We start from the raw sequence: 6000 nt of genomic DNA, 5'->3' as shown, positions 1-6000 counted from the left end.
TTTGATTTACTGATCTGCTCCTATGGCACTGCATTATTGGCTAGTGAAGAAGTAGCCATTGAAACCTAGGCGCAGTATTTGTAAGAATTGGCTTTAGAAGAACAGTTTTTATGTGCAAGCAAGTGTATTGTAGAGAAAGAGGGCTGAATTTCAGAGGAGGGCTCAGTCAACAGGGACATCGCAGGTTGTGCACTTTGGGTGAAGGGGAGGGGAGCAGAAATAACTTAGTGACCTGCCCAGTAAAGGACAAACACTGGCTGCATGGCCTTTGGCCGTGTCTGACTTCCCGGAGGATGGCTGTTGCCTTTGGTAGCTCTGGGCCTTGACTCAGCCGCTGTCTGCTCTCTTGTGAAAGCCAGCAGGTCAAGCAATCTCTCCCATGCCCTGTGCATTGTATAGCCGAGGCAGCAGATCCGTGGGCTTTCATTTTGCAGTGGGTAAAGTTTTGGCCTGCAGAAACAAACAAGTGGGCAACCCTCCAGAATAGAGGGTGTGTTTCATTGGCTAAAAAGTTGAGGATGCTCAGTGCTCGCCCAGGAGCCCCCAGGTAGGGGCAGCTCTAAGCCCAGGCAAAGCTGCCTGCGCAGGAGCGGTGCCATGGCTGTAGGCTTGCTGGCTTCTTGGCCAGAGCTGCCATTGTATTACTGGGCTATGACAGCAGCTCCCCAGTGTTCCTGCTGCCCGAACACTAGGTAGTAACATAAAATAAATTAGCACGTTACCTCATCAGAAGTCTCCTGCCTTGATTTTGCACATGAAACCTGTCATCAAGTATCTTGCCATTTACTGTTAGCTCAAACAACAAAAATTTCAAAAACCCCTAGTGATTTACACATCTTAATTCACTACAGAACTTACAAGACTTAATTATACAACTTAAAACTTGCAGAAATTAGATAAACTTTTAGGGATTTTGTTTTCAATGCTTAGAGTAAAAATCAAAAACCAAATTCCCATTTGCAGTGAAAATGACATTCCTGCTTTAATATGTATTTGCTGAGGAAGTCAGTACAATATAAAACCATGAAGTTTTAATTATAACTGTGTAAAGCCCAGGGCCAGAACCTCCAGAGAAGATACTTGGTCTGCTGGGAAGAAAATGAGCTTGCCTGCGGAGGACATTTCATTTTCCATCCCACATTTCCTCTAGTGTTTCCCAGAGATTCAGTGTAACCTAAACCTGTATTTAGGTGGTAAAAAGGAAAATAAGGAAAAGAAATAGCTCTTGCTTTAGGTCCAAGTGTGTCCTTCCAAGACTTTGCTCTTGGACCTGCCCTTGGTTCCCATCCTGTGGTTACTTTAATATTAGACTTTGTTTAAACAAAAGGACTTAAGGCAGGAGACCAGGCCTCCCCAGAACTTGAGTAGAAACTGATGATTTAGAGCAAATTAGGTAGTGGGAGGCAAAGCCAGCAACTCGTAAGTCAAGACAGGCTTGCAGAAAAATACTTTGACTGCTGCTGTGGGACATTCTGACAAATCTGTGGGAATAACATTTATACAGACTTTTGCAAAGATCCTGGAATGTAGAGGGGAAAATATGTATCTGCATATATACTTTATTGCTGGCTTTTCCCATGTTGATGCTCTCTTTCCACAACAGAAAGTCCCTTGATTTCACATGGTCTGAGAGGAGTTTCCAGGAGAGCAGCCAGGCTGTGAGGGAGTCTGGAGCCAGGGGTCTGCATGACGGCAGAGACCTTAGGGGTGTTGAATGCTGTTCCTTTTGCAGCCACCACCTGCCTGGCTGAAAGGTTATATACCTTGTCCCAACTCTCAGCTTTTCCTCCTAGGAGCGATGCTCCAGTACATCCATGTGAGAGACTGAATTGTTATTTTGAGCTATTTGTCTCAAAGATTCTTTGTTGTGAGAGACTAGACTATCATGTCAACCCATTCATCTCAAGGATTGTTTGCTGTGACGAGCCACTTATCCCAGAGACGGCCTGTTTAAGCAGGGCACTCCTCTGTCCAGAAGGACAATTATCAGGCCACTGAGGCATTCAGGTAGGAGACAGGCTGGAGCCAGTGAAGAACATAGAGACTACCATTCTCATGGAAACTGTAGTCTTTGACATAAGGTACTGGTTTCTGGTGTTGACCATGCGGAGGTCGTGTGATAGACGAAACTTGCAGTGCATGAACAGTGCAAGAACAGCACGTATGTGCATGCATCATTGAACTATACCCTATTAAAAAAAACGTGGAAACAAGCTGTGGTGTGCACCCACCACTGAAGAATTGAAGACTGAGGACCAACGGGACGCTGATGGATCCATGGTGGTGACTATCCTTGCAACCCTATCCTGACTGCTTGCTTGATTTCTGCCTTTTCTTCCATTCTATCCTATTGCTACTATTTTCTACTTTTGATAATAAAATCTTTTTTGGGTATACGGCATTTGACCTCGTTTGTGTCTTAATCTCGCTCTTGGGATCACATTGAAACCTTCCCTGACATTGGATTGGGACACTCCACCATCTTTGTGGCCCTTCACTCAATGTCTTCTTCCCAGGTGTTACAATATTCTCTGCCACTGCCTTGGAGTCATTCTCATGATATTTAAAGATTTTCCCAGAAGCTCCTTTGACTCTTCTGCCACTCTAGGTGTCCTGTGAAGCATCCCTTGGCTCTGCTGGAATACGTGGTTCCTCAGGCTCTCAGCTCTGTTGTTTTCGACTATTTCTTCCTTATATCTAGTCTGAATCTACCCTTTTTCAGTTTAGAATCATTAGCCCTTGTCCTGTCACTACACTCCCTGTTAAAAAGTCTGTCTCCATCTTTCTTATAAGCCCCCTTTAAGTATTGAAAGGCCACAATAAGGTCTCCTCAGAGTCTTCTCCAGGCTATTCATTTCTTCTATACAGCTAGTCACTTCTCTACATTGTTTAGGCCTTTCCAATAACAGGATAAATCTGTCAACATGAAGTCTGCAGGACTGTACATAGAGGACAGATAGTACAGGGTTTTCTTAGCCCCCATTGCGGCACATCCTTTTTCCAAGTTTGTGTGGATAAGTACATCCATCGCTTTGCAAAAGAAGTTCCTGAACTGCTCTCAGAAGCTCTTTCCCTCTGCCACAAAATGCACCCATCTGTCTCTGCTGTTCGCCCCAGGGTCTGGGCACAGGCTTGTTATCCCAGAGCAGTTAACTGCAGTAAACTGCCATGGTTTTACTGACATAGTAAAAAAGCAAATGCTTTTGCTCTAAAAGCAAAACCCCACTGTAATCTTTTAAGCATGTAATTTTTTTCTTTACAGGCAGGCATCTGCAGTGGAGGGTATGGGGTGGTTTTTCTGTCTCATTTCATGCAAGACACCAGATTTTGCTTGTGAATCATGCATTCCTCTTCCAGGGATTTATTGTATTCTGTGCACTCCCTGGATGTGTTTTTTGGAAAGCTAGACTGGTGAATGCTATGAACCCTGAGATTATAAAACAAAATTATTTCTAGTTAACCAAAAGAGTCAGGAAACTTCTTTGCTCTCAAGCCCAGCAGGAGGCCCAACAACTTCTTCTTTCAGCTTAAGCTGGCTCTGACTCCAGGCAAATGAATTCTGTGAACAAATAGCAAGTCAGTAAAGCATTAAGTCAGAAGCATCAATAACCACTGAGGACAACAGGATAGGCGGGCCAGCATTTCCTTGAATCCGACTGGCAGAGCCCCAAGATCCTCATTATTGGTGTGGCAGAGTCGTTCATAAATTTTTCTGTTTGTACAGTGTTGCAAAACAGCTAAGAAATGCTTTAAAACTGAGAATAGCCAAAGCTGAAAATTTGTTGCTTGTAAATAATGTACACAGAATGTTTTCCCATTAGTTACAGTCTGTTTACAGATGGAGTGGAATATCCCTCATTAAAAGCCAGAAAATATTGGAAGGTGTCTGAATAATAATTGCCCTGTTTAAAACTCCCAGTGTGCTCTGTGGCTTGTATTCTAGCAGAACGATTTTAATGAGAAAATCCATTGTTTCTTTAAAGCAAAACATTCCTTGATCAATATTCCACAATGTTTCTGGCTGAATAAAAAAAGTGTTTTCTGCTAGGAGAAGAATTTAGAGAGCTTTCCTGCAGCACCCAAAACTATCCTCACTTGCTTACGCCGGCAGGTAGGGCAGTGCCCTACCTATGGCATGTTCTCAGCTTTAGATTAGTTTAGACACAGCCTAAGTAGCTTTGGGACAAATTGTTTCACTTGCCCGTTGTCCTGGTTTCAGCTGGGATAGAGTTAACTGTCTTCCTAGTAGCTGGTACGGTGCTATGTTTTGAGTTCAGCATGCGAAGAATGTTGATAACATACTGATGTTTTCAGTTGTTGCTCAGTAGTGTTTAGACTAAAGTCAAGGATTTTTCAGCTTCTCATGCCCAGCCAGCGAGAAAGCTGGAGGGGCACAAGAAGTTGGCACAGGACACAACCAAGGCACCTGACCCAAACTGGCCAACGGTGTATTCCATACCATGTGATGTCCCATCTAATTTAGGAAGTGGGAAGTGGTAGCGGGGAATCGCGGCTCGGGGACCGGCGGGGTGTCAGTCGGCGGGTGGTGAGCAATTGCCCTGCGCATCATTTGTACATTCCAATCCTTTTATTACTACTGTAATAGTAGTAATTACTACAAGTAGTAATTACTACTTGTCATTTTATTAGTGTTATCATTATCATTATTAGTTTCTTCCTTTCTGTTCTATTAAACCGTTCTTATCTCAACCCAGGAGGTTTACTTCTTTTTCCCGATTTTCTCCCCCATCCCACTAGGTGGGGTTGAGTGAGTGAGCGGCTGCGTGGTGCTTAGTTGCTGGCTGGGGTTAAACCACGACAGTCCATTTTGGCACCCAACGTGGGGCACGAAGGGTTGAGATAATGACAAACCTGACCAGAGCTTGTTAAAACAAATTTGTTCCAAGCGTTCATTGTGTTGATTTATGTGTTCTTACAGTTGTTGCTCTGTTTTTTTATAGTTCTGTTATGTATCACCTCGCTTGCTGTATATAGTTCCTCTTCTACTGCTTATCATCCGTGGGAGGTGGATTAAGGTTTTCGCTTTGATGTATGGTATAACACTGGTTTATGGTATGATAAAATCATCAGCTGTGGGATTAATCAGGTATTTGCACTTAGCATTCTCACCTTTATACGGCGGGAGCCACCTGTGGGAAACTATTAATAATTATGCCATTTACCTTTCCTCCATGGAAAACCAGTCTATGGGTGGGATACCTTTCTTCCCCTCTCCTTTCTCCTTCAGTCCAGTTACAATAGTGTTTGAGAATTTTGAAATATTTGAATACTCCTGGGGTGTTGGGACTAGCACGGTCCTAGCCCTACTGCTAGGAATTAGCATACTTCTGAATGTGGTTCAGCTCTCGTTTAAGGTTAAAAAGCTATTTAAGAAGATCACCCAGAGATGTGCCCCAAGGCTAGATAATTATGAGTGGCAGGGTGTGTGGGGTAGTATGGGCAAGTACCTAGAAAAGTGGGCGCCTCCAATGTTTTGGAAATTCACCCCTGAACAAGTGCAGGATCCAGAAGAACTAGTAAAATATTTGGAAAAGGTATGCTGTCACCCCGGCAGCTCCAGAGAGATACAAATCACTGCAACGTGCTGGGGCCTGGCCCAAGCCTATCGAGCCCTGTTCGACACTACTCAGTACCCTCAAGGGGAAGAGAAAGTCTCTAGACCTAACAACAAAACGATGAGCACCGCGGCCACCCAAACCTCGACAATGGGCGCTGCGGCCCTTCCAGGTCCGGCAAGGAGCATTGCAGGCACCCAGACCTTGGCGACAGGCACCGTGACCCCTCCAGCCCTGGCGGCGAGAACTCGGGCTACCCAAATCTCAACAACAGGCACTGCAGCCCCTCCAGCCCCGGCAATGAGCACAGCAGCTACCCAAACCTTGGCAACAAGCACTGCGGTCCCTCCAGCACCACCGATGAGCACTGCTGCTACCCAAACCTCGGCGACAGACACTGCGGTTATCCAGAACCCGGCGAGCA

This window comes from Accipiter gentilis, chromosome 11, assembly GCF_929443795.1.
Source record: "Accipiter gentilis chromosome 11, bAccGen1.1, whole genome shotgun sequence".
Taxonomy (NCBI): Eukaryota; Metazoa; Chordata; class Aves; order Accipitriformes; family Accipitridae; genus Astur; species Astur gentilis.
Note: the sequence above shows the minus strand (reverse complement) of the source record.